Source organism: Lissotriton vulgaris, chromosome 8, assembly GCF_964263255.1.
Source record: "Lissotriton vulgaris chromosome 8, aLisVul1.2, whole genome shotgun sequence".
NCBI classification, from domain to species: Eukaryota; Metazoa; Chordata; class Amphibia; order Caudata; family Salamandridae; genus Lissotriton; species Lissotriton vulgaris.
Window position 1 is genome coordinate 1213044734 of NC_141696.1, and position 16320 is coordinate 1213061053.

Sequence of the window (16320 nt, forward strand, 5' to 3'; positions counted from 1 at the left end):
GTTGCCCAGCCACACTCACGGAGGAGTGTGGCTCTCCCAGGTACGACAAAGGGTGTCAAGCTGGGAGGAGGGGCGGGTCCTAGAAGAGGTAGTGAGTGTGTATATAGTTGAGCACTTTCCCCATGATTCGACACACCTCTAAACCACCCCCTCTGCCTTTGCACCCCTTCACATTATTGCACTTGAGGCGGTCTAACGACTCAAAGGTCTACAAGAGCACCTGTGTTTTCCCTCACTTCCTGGGCTCCCTGGCAACAAGAAGTCAGGCGGTTAGATGATTATACCCCTCTGTTTTTGTTTCCTTGCTCACGCACCAAATACGGAGGGGACATCCTGACCCATCAAGATATCCAGCCTATGCTCAAGAAGATCAAGAGGAAGTAGTTGTTTAAAGCGGGTCCCCCAATTCTTCAAGGCCACCACGGATCCTGCTGCTCCTACTCGAGAAAGACTCTCAACTAAGAAAAAGAAATCCTTTGTTAAAATAAAACCTTACCTACCTAGATCCAGTCTCCGGTCCCTTTCTCCTACCCCGCCACAACTGGTTCAGAAGTGGGATCACCCCCTTCCATCTCGTCACCGGCAATGGATCAGCTAATTCAACACTTGATCAAGGGACAGGAAAAGCTGGAGTGGGCCGTCGAGCGCCAAATGAATTCAGCGCAGGCGGACCGAGAGGTTTTTAAAAATGCTATGACCGCCCGGCTAGAAGGCTTACAAAAAGCAATTAAAGACCCTGGAGCCCCTGGAATTACAGAAAGACAAAAGGTAAAAAACACAAAAGAGCAGACAAGGTCTTCAGATGGTGTGTAACTACACAGGCAACCGTAAGGCACTGGTGGAAAACGCATGGGACAAAGGGTTGTTAAAACTAGGGGACTATTAGTCACAAACAGGCTAAAAAATTCCCATCAGACCACCCATGTGGTGGAATTGCGTCATATGGGAATCAATGATCAAACCAATCCGAATCTGACCAAATAGTGTCGATTAGGGAAGGGTTGTCAAAAAAATAGTCCTGTTGTGACACCATGAAGTGTTGTGAATGGACAAAGTGCAGTGCTAACAGAAAAGGGTGTAAAATAAAATTAACTACCAGGACACCAAAGAACATTGCAATAGGAGTCTCAGTGTGTAAGATTAAAAACACGCCGAGTAGTAAGACTACTCAAAGGCGCTGTGCAGTGTGGTCGACATGTTTCAGCTGTAGGAGCCATTAGCTCAGCTTTCTTCAGGACCTTAAACAAGGGAAAAGCTACTGCAACTACATTAGATCTATATAAGTAAAAAATAATGTCAATGTACTGATATAGAGTTACATATATACCAGGAACTAGTATACTTAAATGTCCACTGGAAGGAGAGAGGCTCTTCTTCCTATCAAGAGAGAAGGAGAGAACACAAAAGACAATTTGTCAAAACAACACCAAACCCCACACGCTAGCCCACCGTACATACACAGAGACCGTGCAGACACACCTGCAGAAATAATTTGTATTCTGCATTCTCACAAGCATATTAGCTATAGTAGCTCAGAGGCATTTCCTCTGAGTGATACTCACCCAGCTTTGTGTGGGTGACGACCTCACCTCACCCGGCAACCGCTCGGGAGTATGAGGCCCCGCTCTGTAGTATAGAGGTAAAGGACACAGTAAGCACGCAACTTTACTGGGTCCTACTCAATGGTTCTATACATGTAACCCAACTAACGTGTGATAGTAAACAAGATGTCACACCCAGCCCTAAGCACCCTAGAAATTCATAAGGGATACTAAAAAATCGCACATCCTGCGATCCCTTACATAACACAGAGAACTGGTATCTATGTGTGTCCAAAGGAAACTCCTTTGCAAGGTATTATATGCCCTAAACCCCTAAGTAGAGTATTGCATCATATGGAATGTCCCAGTCTATTGGGGATTCCAGCGTAACTATGTGGGGGAGGAAGTTTAACCCTAATAAAGGACTTGTTGAGCTCTCTCCCCATATCCAAACAGAGGACACCCAGGCCCCACCAGAAAGGTTTAACGAGGTAGGGGCCCTGCTGGGTCATCCTGCGCCGGTTGGTACACTTGGGATACCGTGGCCTTGACGAAAAAGAAAGACAGGGAGCCTGACAGGTCCTCCTAACCTGTCTGGTACACCTTGGCTCAATTCCCCGTTATACTAAAAACGAGCACTCACTGACTCACCTGTCCGTCGGTGCTCTCGCTGCAAATACGAGCGGAAGTGGAGGTGAGAGATATTCACACCCTTCCTGCTTTTAAAGTTTTCGTTGGTAGGGTAACGAGTTAACCGCGGATCAAGAATTGAAGGGAGTCGCGGTAATTATGCGCTACTCTCTCGCGCATGCGTGGGGGCACAGAGCCACTACTCTATTGCGCATGCGCCGACCCTAAGACACGCCAAACACCGGAAAAGAAGAATACCCGGTCGGAGCTCTAACGAGCGAATATTTTAATCATGTCTACAGGCAGATCCATAATACGCTGAGGATCGCGTTCACATTGCAAAAGGGAAGACAGAGTTAATATAACAACTGGTCAGCAATTGTCTTCCCGCAGAGCTCATATAATGTAAATTGGCAATGGAACAAAAGAATGTTGTGTCATATCTCCCGTGGCGTGTAATAATAGGGTAGAATTGGGAGCCAACTGGATTTAATCAGCATGAGTCTCCAAGTTATAAAACGTACGATGAGACATATTGCTGGGGTGGTCTAACGCTCGCTTAGTAAGGGGAATCTTATTTTGAATTCAGTTCACGGATACACATACCAAATGGGTCAGTGTGTATTGATAGAATAACCAGGATTTATGGAAACCCTAAATAGGAGTAGGGATAGATATCTAAGGGTGTCAGAGAGGGCGGACAAAAAGAAACACACACACATAAGTTGGGTGAGCTGCGAGGTGCAAACAAGGTTGCATCTAAATCAAAAGGACCCGCAACTAAAAAGTTGCACTAAATACTGAAAAAACAAACAGGTGTGTGGAGGGTCGGGGGGAAATATTTACTGACCTTACTGCTCGCGCCCCTATATCAAGGTAAAAAACACAAAAGAGCAGACAAGGTCTTCAGATGGTGTGTAACTACACAGGCAACCGTAAGGCACTGGTGGAAAACGCATGGGACAAAGGGTTGTTAAAACTAGGGGACTATTAGTCACAAACAGCTGCAGGAAGACAATTGCTGACCAGTTGTTATATTAACTCTGTCTTCCCTTTTGCAATGTGAACGCGATCCTCAGCGTATTATGGATCTGCCTGTAGACATGATTAAAATATTCGCTCCTGGGCAAGTAGTGCACATAAGGGGGTCGATTCCGATTCAGGAAACACCGCTCCGAATAGCCGTTCAGAGCGTTTTTCCCGTACGAATCATACCCTGCAACGTCCCCCGTACGCACGACGAAGTACGATTCGTACCAGGAGCCGTACTCCTTACGAGTCATACAAGATACCGTACGACTTTAATCTCCGTACGATTCTCCCTCGGAACCCGCTGTACGCGACATCTGTACGGTTCGCGGCTGGTTTTTACGACCCAGCAAGTACGATACGTGTCGGGTACGCACCGTACAACTATTTTTCTATGGGAACTGGAAACAGCCGTAAAAGCAGAGTTTGTGCCGAAACAGGTACGGAACGCCACCCCGGGTACGGTGCGTACCCCCCATGATCGCAGGGGTACGCACCGTACACCTGCGATCGTGGGGTGTACGAGCCGTACCCCATGTACGATCAGTGTACGAGCTGTACCCCATGTATGATCGGTGTACGAGCCGTACCCCCATTGTACGATCGGTGTACGAGCCGTACCCCATGTACGATCGGTGTACGAGCCGTACCCCCATTGTACGATCGGTGTATGAGCCGTACCCCCATTGTACGATTGGTGTACGAGCTGTACCCCATGTACGATCGGTGTACGAGCCTTACCCCTTGTACGATCGGTGTACGAGCCATACCCCCATTGTACGATTGGTGTACGAGCCAAACCCCATGTACGATCGGTGTATGAGCCGTACCCCCATTGTACGATCGGTGTACGAGCCGTACCCCCATTGTATGATTGGTGTACGAGCCGTACCCCATGTACGATGGGGGTACGGCTCGTACACCGATCGTACACCAATCGTACAATGGGGGTACGGCTCGTACACCCCATGATGGCAGGGGTACGGTGTGTACCCCTGCGATCATGGGGTGTACGGACCATACGGTGTGTATGTGTTTGTGTGCTTTTCTGTACGACTCGCCCTTACCTGACGTGGACCGTACGAATTGCGTCCTCATACCCTGTTCCAGATCGTACTCGTCGGGTCGTACGGCATGTGTACGAGTCATACGGTTCACGGTTTCAGCCTTGCAATACGTACGGATCCCGACGATTCGGACGGATTCACGGAATACGGATCGTACTTCGCGACTCGGACGGCCGGGTATGATTCGTACGGAGAGTGCTCCGGATACAAATCGTACAGACGTTTTTTTTCCCGAATCGGAATCGACCCCCAAGGTGTGTACCCGGGGATGTTAAACCGTATCCCGTAGCACTGGTAACTCTGTATCCCTCAAGTAGACCTCCCTGTAAAGTAAAGGTAGGAGTAATAGAATCTCTCTCCGAAGACCTGATTATAGGGGTGGATAATCCCGATTTTATGATGATGTTTAAGCAGGAACTGAGCGAAGCACCACAATGAATTGAAAGTCTCGCCCCTGCCATGGTAGTGTCTGAACCGTGGGTTTTGGACCGAAACTTGAAATTTGCCCAAGCCAATGATGCATCCATGTTTAATGCGTGGGAAATGGCTCATGTTGGTCAATCCAGTCCTTCCCCAGGTTTGTTATAGAAAAGGAGTTACTATACAGGGAGGGTAAAGCCAATAATCCAAAACAGTTGGTGGTACCTAAGCCTTTCAGGGAACAAATTCTCTATTACGCCCACACTCATTTAATGGCAGGACACTCCGGAGCAGAAAAAACTCTACAAAACATTCTGAACAATTTTTATTGGCCTGGTATTCACAAAGAGGCATCGGAGAATTGTAAAACCTGTGAGGTATGTCAAAAACGAAATTAAAGTAAACCACCAGCTGTACCTCTGCAACCCCTCCCCATTATAGGGACTCCATTCGAAAGGGTGGGAATGGACTTGATTGGTCCATTGCCTAGAACAGCTAAAGGTCACATGTATTCCCTGGTTATCGTTGACTACTCCACAAGGTTTCCAGAGGCATTCGCTCTCAAGGGATCACTGAAATAATATCGACTGACAAAATATCGACTTGCCAAAATATCGTGGACAAAATATCGACAGTCAAAATATCGAGTTTGTATCTACAAACAGGTAAGTACAAAAATATCGAGTACAAAATATCGTTAACATAAATATAGATGTAAAAAATATCGACTTTATTAAAAACAGTGTTAAATTAAATTAATATTAAATTTTAATTACTAAAATATACTTAAAACGACTTAAATTAAATTATAATAATAAAATAATAAATGAAAATAATAAAAATAATTTTTTAAAATCTTATTTGTTGACCCTGAACCCTAAAAATACCGCTTTACCCAAAAACCCAAAACTGACCCTGAACCCTAAAAATACCCCTTTACCCAAAAACCCAAAACTGACCCTGAACCCTAAAAATACCCCTTTACCCATGACCTGAAAACTGACCCTGAACCCTAAAAATACCCCTTTACCCATGACCTGAAAACTGACCCTGAACCCTAAAAATACCCCTTTACCCATGAACTGAAAACTGACCCTGAACCCTAAAAATACCCCTTTACCCATGACCTGAAAACTGACCCTGAACCCTAAAAATACCCCTTTACCCATGACCTGAAAACTGACCCTGAACCCTAAAAATACCCCTTTACCCATGACCTGAAAACTGACCCTGAACCCTAAAAATACCCCTTTACCCATGAACTGAAAACTGACCCTGAACCCTAAAAATACCCCTTTACCCATGAACTGAAAACTGACCCTGAACCCTAAAAATGCTCCTTTACCCAAAATTTATCAATATTATTTAATTACCAATTAATTATTAATTAACAATAACAATAAAGTAAATATATTAGAACATTAGGTGTAATTATTTTAATAATTAATATTATTTTATCAAAATTAATTACTTAAAAATAACACAAAATTATATATATAAAAAATGTACTCTAATTAATGTAATTAACTAATTACAATTAATTAATTAACAATTATTTACTAATACAAAATATATTCAAAATTATATTAATTAATTAACTAATTAATATTACTTAATTATCAATTAATTATTAATTAAAAATATTAACAAACATATATTAATTAATTAAATATTATTAAATTACTTCCCACCCTATTCCCCTATAAACCCACAACCCGCTACAGAATTACATTACGCAATTATTATCAAAACAAAATTCATGTAATAAAATATTTAATAACATTAATACACACTATTCACACATATTATTACATAAAAATACACTATAAAATATTATATATTATTAAAAAATCGATATTTTTGCTATCTATATTTTATACAGTCGATATTACTTCACTTACCTGAAAAACGATATTTTTGTAGTCGATATTATGTCCAGTCGATATTTTGTCCAGTCTATATTTAAAACTCGATATTATGTCCAGTCGATATTTTGGAGTCGATATTTTGTCTCTATACCGCTCTCAAGGCCCCCACCACCAAGAATATAGCTGAAAAATTCATAGAATTGTTTTCTAGGGTGGGCTTCCCAAAAGAAATATTAACAGACCAGGGAACCCCATTTGTTTCCCGTCTCATGCGAGAAGTGTGTAAGACCCTGAACATCCATCAAATCAGGACCTCGGCCTACCATCCCCAGACCGATGGTCTGGTCGATAGGTATAACCGCCTATTAAAAACCACCTTGTACAAAATGTTGTCTGTAGAAAACAAATAATTGGATTTACTATCAATCAATCAATCAATCATAACACTTGTATAGCGCGCTACTCACCAGGAAGGGTCTCAAGGCGCTTGGGGGAAGGGGTTTGTTACTGCTCGAACAGCCAGGTCTTGAGTTGTCTCCTGAAGGCGAGGTGGTCCTGGGTCAGCCGAAGGTGGATGGGGAGGGAATTCTGCCTTTGGCCCTTTACATCCTCAGAGCTCAAACCCAGAATAGTCCAGGGTACTCAGCCTTCGAACTTTTATATGGCAGAAAACCCAGAACCTTACTTGAGATAACCAGGGAAGCCTGAGAAAACAAGGGAAGGGAAGAACAGAGGTCACTACTGGATACACCCAAATGTTAAGAAGCAAGTTGGGTAAGCTAAGAGACCTGGCATACTCTAATATAGAGAAAAGCCAACAGAGACAAGCTTAGTATTATAACAGAGGGAAGAAATTGAGACGGATGGAAAAGGGAGACTGGGCTTTGGTGTTGTTGCCTACCTCTGGTAAAAAGTTTCACAAAGAATGGGTGGGGCCCTACCAGGTTTTAGAAACCTTAGGAAATACCACCTATAGAGTAAGGATATCGCCATCAAGAACCCAATGTATTCATATAAATATTCTAAAGAAATGGTTGGGTCCTCTTTCAAAACCAGCACAGTTTGGGTTGCCGACCACAGAAGACAAATCTACTTTAGATCAATTACGCATAAATGGTGAATTATCTCCCGAGCTAAAAAAAGATCTTCAAGCCACTCTTCAAACTTTCGCCCTGATGTTCTCAGATCACCCAGGCCGTACCACCCTTATTGAACCTAGAATTGACACAGAGAAAGGGGCCCAAGTCAGAATATGACCATATAGAATTCCCGTGGCCAGAAGACAAGATGTCAGATGCGACGTACAAGACATGTTGAAATTAGGAGTGATACGGCCGTCCCGAAGTAGCTGGTCGTCTCCTATTGTGATGATACCTAAGCCCGATGGCTCCATGAGGTTCTGCATGAACTTCCGTGCCTTAAATGCTGTATCTACATGTGATGCCTACCCTATACCAAGGGTGGATGAATTGATCGAAAAAATCGGACAGGCTAAATATATAACAACGCTAGACCTAACAAAAGGTTACTGGCAAGTGTTCTTCCGTGAAGAAGATAAGCATAAAACAGCCTTCTCCACCGATGACGGACTCTATGAGTTTAACGTTCTGCCTTTTGGGCTCCATGGAGCCCTGGCAACCTTCCAGAGGCTGATGAATGAGGTCCTGCGGCGGTATACAGACTATTGTTCCGTATACCTCGATGACATTGTGATGTTCAGTGCCTCCTGGTCCGAACATATCACTCACATACGAAATATTCTGTCAGCATTGCAAACTGCAGGCTTGCATGTAAATGCTAAGAAATCAAGGGCCGCCTTTTCTAGAGTAAAATACCTGGGATACATGCTAGGGAATGGAGTCATAGCGCCTCAAGAGGAGAAGGTCATGGCAATAGTAAACACCCCTTTCCCATCCTCAAAAAAAGAGCTAAGAGCGTTTTTAGGGCTAATCGGCTATTACAGGAGATTTCTGCCTATCTTTGTGGTGACAGCCTCTCCCTTGACCGATCTATTAAAAAACCTTCTGTAAAACAAACATACAACATCCCTCAGAATCCGCCAGACAGGCGTTCAACCAATTAAAAAAGGTCATCACTACAAGTCCAGTGCTAATATCCCCAACTTTTGAGCAAACCTTTTATCTGTCCACAGATACCTCTGATACCGGATTAGGAGCAGTGCTTTCCCAAATAGGTACAGACGGAGTAGAACATCCTCTACTATATATCAGTAGAAAACTGCACCCTCGAGAGACCAGGTACCCAACGATAGAAAGAGAGTGGCTAGCGATACGGTGGGCAGTAGACAAGTTAAGGTATTACCTGGAAGGAAAGCCTTTTATCTTATATACTGATCATGCCCCCCTACAGTGGATGTACAGGAATAAGTCCCCAGAATCTTAGAGTCTCAGATGTTTTTTTTTTTAAACCATATTCCATGATCATTAAGCATAGAAAAGGGCAAGAAAATGGTAATGCTGACTTTCTGTCCCGCTCTGCTGTTCTCCCCAATCGAGAGAAACCAGGGGGGAGGTGTGTAAACGGGAGCCACCGGTGACCGAACAGATTGCTACCTCATCGGAATGGTGGGTTGCTGACGCCTCAACTCTCCCCTCTCTCCATTCCACCCAGACTGACTGGAGCAACGATACGGAGCCGCTCTGGCGACACCAAAAGGAAGATGAAGAGGAATATTCCTTTAAGGGAGCGTGTACTGAGCTAGAAGAACCGCCCTGGTATGACGTTGCAACCGGCAGATTGGAGAAAAGGCAGGAAGCCCTGGCCCCTGCGTTTGACGTCACTAAGGAGGAAGCAAGAGTGAAGTTTTGAAGCCCTGAACCGAGGGAAGAAGGATGTGAGGCGGCATGACAAAACCGAGAAACCGAAGAAGAAGACAGGCCAGGAGGCCACCGTTCCCACGAGTTGCCCAGCCACACTCACAGAGGAGTGTAGCTCTCCGAGGTACGACAAAGGGTGTCGAGCTGGGTTGGGAGGCGGGGCGGGTCCGAGAAGAAGTAGTGACTGTAAATATAGTTAAGCACTTTCCCCATGATTCGACACACCTCTAAACCCCCCCCCCTCTGCCTTTGCACCCCTTCACATTATTGCACTTGAGGCTGTCTAACGACCAAAAGGTCTACAAGAGCACCTGTGTTTTCCCTCACTCCCTGGGCTCCCTGGCAACGAGAAGTCAGGCGGTTACCTGATTATACCCCTCTGTTTTTGTTTCCTTGCTCATGCATCAAATACGGAGGGGACATCCTGACCCATCAAGATATCCAGCCTATGCTCAAGAAGATCAATAGGAAGTAGTCGTTCAAATCAGGTCTCCCAATTCTTCAAGGCCACCACGGATCCTGCTGCTCCTACTCAAGAAAGACTCTCAACTAAGGAAAAGAAATCCTTTGTTAAAATAAAACCTTACCTACCTAGATCCACTCTTCGGTTCCTTTCTCCTACCCCGCCACACTGACCTTCATAACTTACTTGTTCAGATATTTTTACAGTGAGTATATTTTTCGAAATTACAGTCTATAAAAAGATAATTTACATAGATACTTTCTTAGTGAATACCTTTGATAAACCCTACATTTCTGAATGATATTTTGTAATTTCAATTTTTCTCAGTTGCGGTTCCTATTCACCTTCTCCCTATAGAATATATAGGACCAGTAGTGCATATTATTATACTGCTATCCTATATATTCTTAAAAGAGTACGTGATTTTTTAGCAGAGCAATGAGCGACCTCTAAGCACTAGGACAGAACGTTCCCGAATTCTACAGAATAGAAATTGTAAAAAATCATAAAGCGTACATTTCTATGTAATATAAAGTTATTTGTCTTTAACTATTTTTTACTTGTTATTGTTCCTATTACCTGAGACGATGTGGTACGGGAGTGTTTCTTGTAGGACTTCTTTTCTGCTTTATCTAAAAGTAGCTCATGCCCTTTTATATTATGAGGAATATGGGGCAACACTTTTACAAACTATAGCAGAAAAAAAGGGAGGGTGTGGCCACGTTTAAGGGATATTTTATGAATTGCGTTTTTATTTGTTATATACAGTGTCAGTTTCCGAGGAAAGTTTATTTGTAATTGCTTAATAAAAACTGTTTCAAACCTAGACTGAAATTTTTGCTGAGCAAATACACCTCCCAGCCAGAAAAGTAAACACCACATTATAAGTAAATACAGCTCCTGGGAAGTATCCCACCCGCAAACTTAATAAAAAGAAGACCGCAACACAAGCTGTTATTTTTCCGCCGTGATTTGTACACCCCACGCCAATTATATAAATGGCCCTTAAAATATATAAAAAACAATTTTTACAGTGTAATTGTTTGTTGTTCGATTACTCAAAATCATGACAATTTAAAAACAGACAAAAAAAATAAGTTTCATCTTCAATGCAACAAGAAGTTAAAATTGTTAAAAAGATACAGTTGTGTGAAATATATATATATATATATAACGCTCAAAGGTCCTTTCCCTCAAAAGGAACGACAGCACTCTGGGGGTGGTGAGATTAGCAGCGGTCTTTTTTATTTAATGAAAAGTAAACAACAAACGCGTTTCGGCGTCAACCTTCGTCAGTGTCAATGACACTAGGCACATGATTCGATTTTAAAGCTCCTTCATGGTGACAGACATAGGTGAAGGACTAACCCTAGATCTAATATAGGCACCATCTTGTAGTGGATAAGATGTGCACATTAACACATACAATTACCCTTCAAGTAAAGAAATCAAACCGTGTATCGGTTAGAAAAACAAGTGGTAAATGCAAAAATAATAATGATACAAATTATATAATGTGACAACATCTAGCCGTGGATCGGCATAGGTCCTTTCATTATTAGTCTGTCCCTATAAGAATGATGCTTAAATCAGCATGGTAATCAAAGAGCAAATACACCAATAAATATATACATATATACACACACAAAAATGCACAGAGAAATGTATATACACTAAATGGCTAACCTAATTCATATATCTTTACTTCATGTTATCTTGCGAGCCTAAGATAAAATAGACGATAGCCATAATATGTCTTATCTTTGTCAAGCGGGGTTAAACAAATACCCCTACATTCTTATCTTCCATATGAGACAGAAAAGATTAAGCAAAGTTAATGAAAAGAGGAAAAGGAATAAAGTAAAAAAGAGAAAAGGAAAAAGGAATGGAGAGGGGAAAAGAGAAAAGGGAAAGGTTTCAGACAATTAAAGAATTATAGAAGAGAAGAACAATAGTGCTCCAATATATATATAAATGAATGTGTACATATGTAGGCAAATATACATAAGGTGATGAATAAACTGTGTGAACTTATAGCAAAAATTCATTTTCCTATATCATATATATTCCTTTTCTGAGATCGTACTACAGACTTGTTTCTAACATTGACTGCTGAACAGATGCATCAACCTGAGTACCGATATCTCCCCTAGGTAGATCATTTCCCTAGGTGGACGGCCATTTCCTCCCCGCTGTTAAGACCTCCCGGATACTTAGTCACTAAATCGATGATATATCTCGATTCTAATCGTCTGAGTCGTCTTAACCTGTTTCCGCCCCTGATGTTATTAGGTATACAGTCCATCCCAAAGTATTGTAATTTGCTGCGATCTTTGTTATGGTACTCAGAGAAATGGCGAGCTACCGGGTAGGAAGGATCAACCTTGTCAATGGCCCTAAGATGCTCTAGCACCCTCAATTTTAGTTGGTTGATGGTACTCCCGATGTAGCGGAGGCCACACGGGCATACCAAGCAATAAACTGCATATACAGTACTGCAGGTCGAGAATTTCTGGATATCTGGTTCTCATATCGAAGGACTCTTTTACTGGCTGCACACGCTTTACAGCGGCCACATGGGTAAAACCCCCTCATGTCCTTCAGTGTATTCGGTTTGATGATGGGTTTGTTAAAATGGCTATGTACCAACATATCCCCCAGCGATCTGCACTTACTGAAGGTCACTAGAGGATAAGCAGGCAAATCTTCCTCAACATGCTGTCATTACGTAGGATGTGCCAGTTTTTTCGCATCATGGCCTTAAGGTGATTGGCTCCAGAAGAATAGGGTGTTATCATCCTGAATTTACTATTTTCTGTGTTGATGGTCTTGGTTGGCAAATCATTTTCTGTCTGTTTCTTTTTCAGCAATTCGATCCTGGGAATCTTTCTGACTCTCTTAAGTGTACTCTGTAATAGGGAATCATCATAGCCCCTTAGTCGGAAGCGTTCTAGACATTCATGGGCTGCTTTCTCAAACTCCCGTTCTTGTGTACTGTTTCTACGGAGTCTGAGAAGTTCCCCATAAGGGATACTTCTGATAAGCTTGGGTGGGTGACTGCTTTTAGCGAATAGAATTGAGTTCCCTGCCGTTTCTTTTCTGTACAGGGATGTATGTACCAGGCCCTCATCAATATACACCCTCAGGTCCAAATAGTCGACTGCCACTCGGCTAATTGTTCCCGAGAGGTGTAGATTGTAGCAGTTGTTATTCAAATCCTCAATGTACTTTTCTGCACTTACAGTCGTACCCTGCCACACGATGAAAAGATCATCTGTGTAGCAGTACCAATGTACCACCCTGCCATGCTCTTGTCCCTTCTTCCAGCTCCTGGGCACCTGCTCCTCCCACCAGCCAACGAACAAGTTCGCATAGCTGGGAGCGAAGCAGGTGCCCATCGCCGTGCCAGAGATTTGCCTGTACAGTTGTTCACCAAACAAAAATATGGTATTATTTAAACAAAACTGTACAAAGTCGAGAATCATGATGTTATGCTGGGTAAAGCGCAATTGGCGCTTATCCAAAAAATGTCTAACAGCATTCAGGCCATGTTGGTGGTCAATGTTAGTATAGAGACTGGTGATATCCATCACCATAAATAGATAATCGGATTCCCAGCTCATATCTTCAATTATGTTCAAAAAGTCTTTTGTGTCCTGGATATAAGAATCCAGGGTAGTAACAAGGGGGAAAAGAACAGAGTCCACGAACTTGGACATGATTTCAGTTAGTCCATAAATAGACGCAACAATGGGGCGTCCTGGTGGTGATGTAGAGTTCTTGTGGAGCTTAGGAAGATGGTAGAACGTCGGAATCATAGGACTGTTGCTCCGTAGAAATAGGTGTTCGTCCTTCCCCAGCATTTGTAAATTATACCATTTCCGAATCAGCTCGTCATAGTTCACGATGCTCTCCTCATAGATCTTGCTGGTAGTTGGAGAATAGTACTTGTGGTCTGATAACTGTCTCATAGCCTCCTGTTGGTAATATTTACTAGTTAACACTACCACATTGCCCCCCTTGTCAGAGGGCTTTATAACGATCTTATTATCCCCCATAAGATCTCGCAAGGCTCTCCTTTGTGATTCTGTGATGTTGTGGCTAATAGGAGTCATTCTCTTCCTGTATTTAATCAAATCCAGGGTCATAGCCTATGTAAAGGCGTCAATCGCATCCCATGGCGATTGAGGAACAAAGGTGGATTTTGGCTTAAACTGAGTTTTCTTGTTCAATGCCTTGTAACAGGGCTCGTTGTACCGTATCCTCATTCATGGTATTATGAGGATTTCCTTCTTGCTCCATTCTTAGATAGTTCATGGCTTCCAATCCTGGCAGATCCCTGGCACTCAGAACATCTGTAGCTGTCAATCTAGTCCCCTGTTTGGTTCTATCTTTCGTGTGCGGTCTCATTTTGAAGTATTTATGGAGTTTCATTTTCCTCGTAAATCGGAAAAGATCAATTTTAGTCTGAGTGAACTCCATGTTGTTACTAGGGCAGAATGTTAAGCCCAATTCCAAAAGTTCACGTTCAGTGTCCGTGAGGTGTTTGTCTGTAAGGTTCACAACAGTTAAGGCAGCAGGCCTGCTGTCTTCAGTAAACATCAATTCTTCTTCCTGTTGCGACTGTTCCAGTTCAAGGTTGCTCTTTTGCCTTTTCCTCGTCCTTTTGCCGCCGCCCCCTGATCTTCTTGTTCTCCTTTTCCTGCCTCTGGGGGCTTGTTCTTCCCACCTCTGAGCCAAGTTTGTCCTATCACTTTGAACTCTGTGTGAAAAGGGACAGCTGCACCTCTTTGGTCACTCAGAGGGTCTACTTGGTCATCGCTCGACTCATTGGCAGTTGCATCAGATTCTGATGTTGGTGCGCTTGTATTCGCTGCTGCGTGCGAGTTCTGTGCACCTTGGCTAAGAGCTTTTCTAGGGGCATCGTATTTTTGGCAAAAGTCAGTATAAGCCCCTGACGATAATCATTCTCGTTCCGCTCATATTTCTCTTGCTTGCGTGTCTTTATTTTCTGCTCGTATTTCGTCAATCCCGTTTTCATTGATCCTTTCAGATCCTGCACCCTCGCAGTATCTTCTTCTTTTTCAATTTCTTCCTCTATGATTTTTATGTCAGCCAGGGCCTTCTCCCTGTCGCTCCACGCGTATTTCACCAGAATCTTCAACGTACCCTCACAGTACTGCGCTGTGTGTTCCTGCCAGTCTGTGAGTAATTGGGGGTCCGGGTGCTCGTAAGAGGGAACTGTGTAGACTCTTAGTCCTCTTGGTAGCCGTCCCTCCTCGATGTAACTGGTCAGACTTGTGGCTTCCCACCACTTACGAACCTCACGTTCATACAATCTCTCCAATGTAACCATACTCTCACACAGTTTATCATTGCCCGTCACCACGGGTGTCTGTGCAGCCGTTTTCTGTGTGTTCTGGCTCTTAAACATATCTTTAGCCGCAGCGCGGCGTTCCGTTTCACTAAACATGCTAATGTGCGTATTTATCAACTCGTAGACTTTTCTCATGTACTCAGACCTGGTCCGGTCGAGAGACCGTAGATACACCACCCTCCACGACGCTCTGCCGCTGATGTTGCTTTCTAGACAACCCGGAAATAAGGGTGGCGGGCTTACCGGCTCAGACGCGATGAGAGATGCAACGCGTAGACGGGGTTCTCCGTTCGGCAATCCTTTTCTTTTCTCGTTGATGCCTTGCGAAGTCAATACGTGCCCAAACAGATTGCAGCTTGCGGCGGTGCTCGAGATAAAAGTTCAATTGCTCATTTTCCACAAAGGTATTCTCGAGCACTCAGGAGCGGGTGCAGTGGGCGGGCTGTGGACTATACTAGCAGCCCGTCCCGACATTGACCGGATATGAATTGCTGCCAGCCAGTAGTATATTGTGGTGTAGGATTTCGTTTTGACAGCATTTCTTATCTGTGACCAGCCTGTGAAACGCTCCGATTCACAGTGCACTGCTGATGCACTTAAGAGTGTGCGTTCAGTAGTGTGTGAACTCGAGTTTCCCTACTTTATTTTTCCTTGCAATATTATATAGCGCGAACTCGACAACATGGCATGAGCACAATTTACATTACAGAAGAACACATTCATTTGTGGTAGGCACGGGGAGACAAAGCGATTTGCCTGGAATCACAGAAAGTTGAGCTGATGCCGATATTAGAACGTAGCTCCCAGCTCTAAAGTTCGCAATTCTAGAACTTGTGGCGGGAGGTGTGTCTAAAAGTCTATGTCAGTGCTGGCCATCAATGAGCGAGACCTGTGCATTTTTCAAATGGGTGGTGAAAAAATATGAGTATGTTGCTGGAGATGTGGGCCGCCATGCCACCAATGTACTTACCGGGGGAGGGTAAACACCCATTATTCCGCAACTTTCCTTCCGCATACCATCACTCTGCATACTTTCATTACGAATGTACCATGACTCCGCAATGCCATTATAACGGTTTTGGGGTACA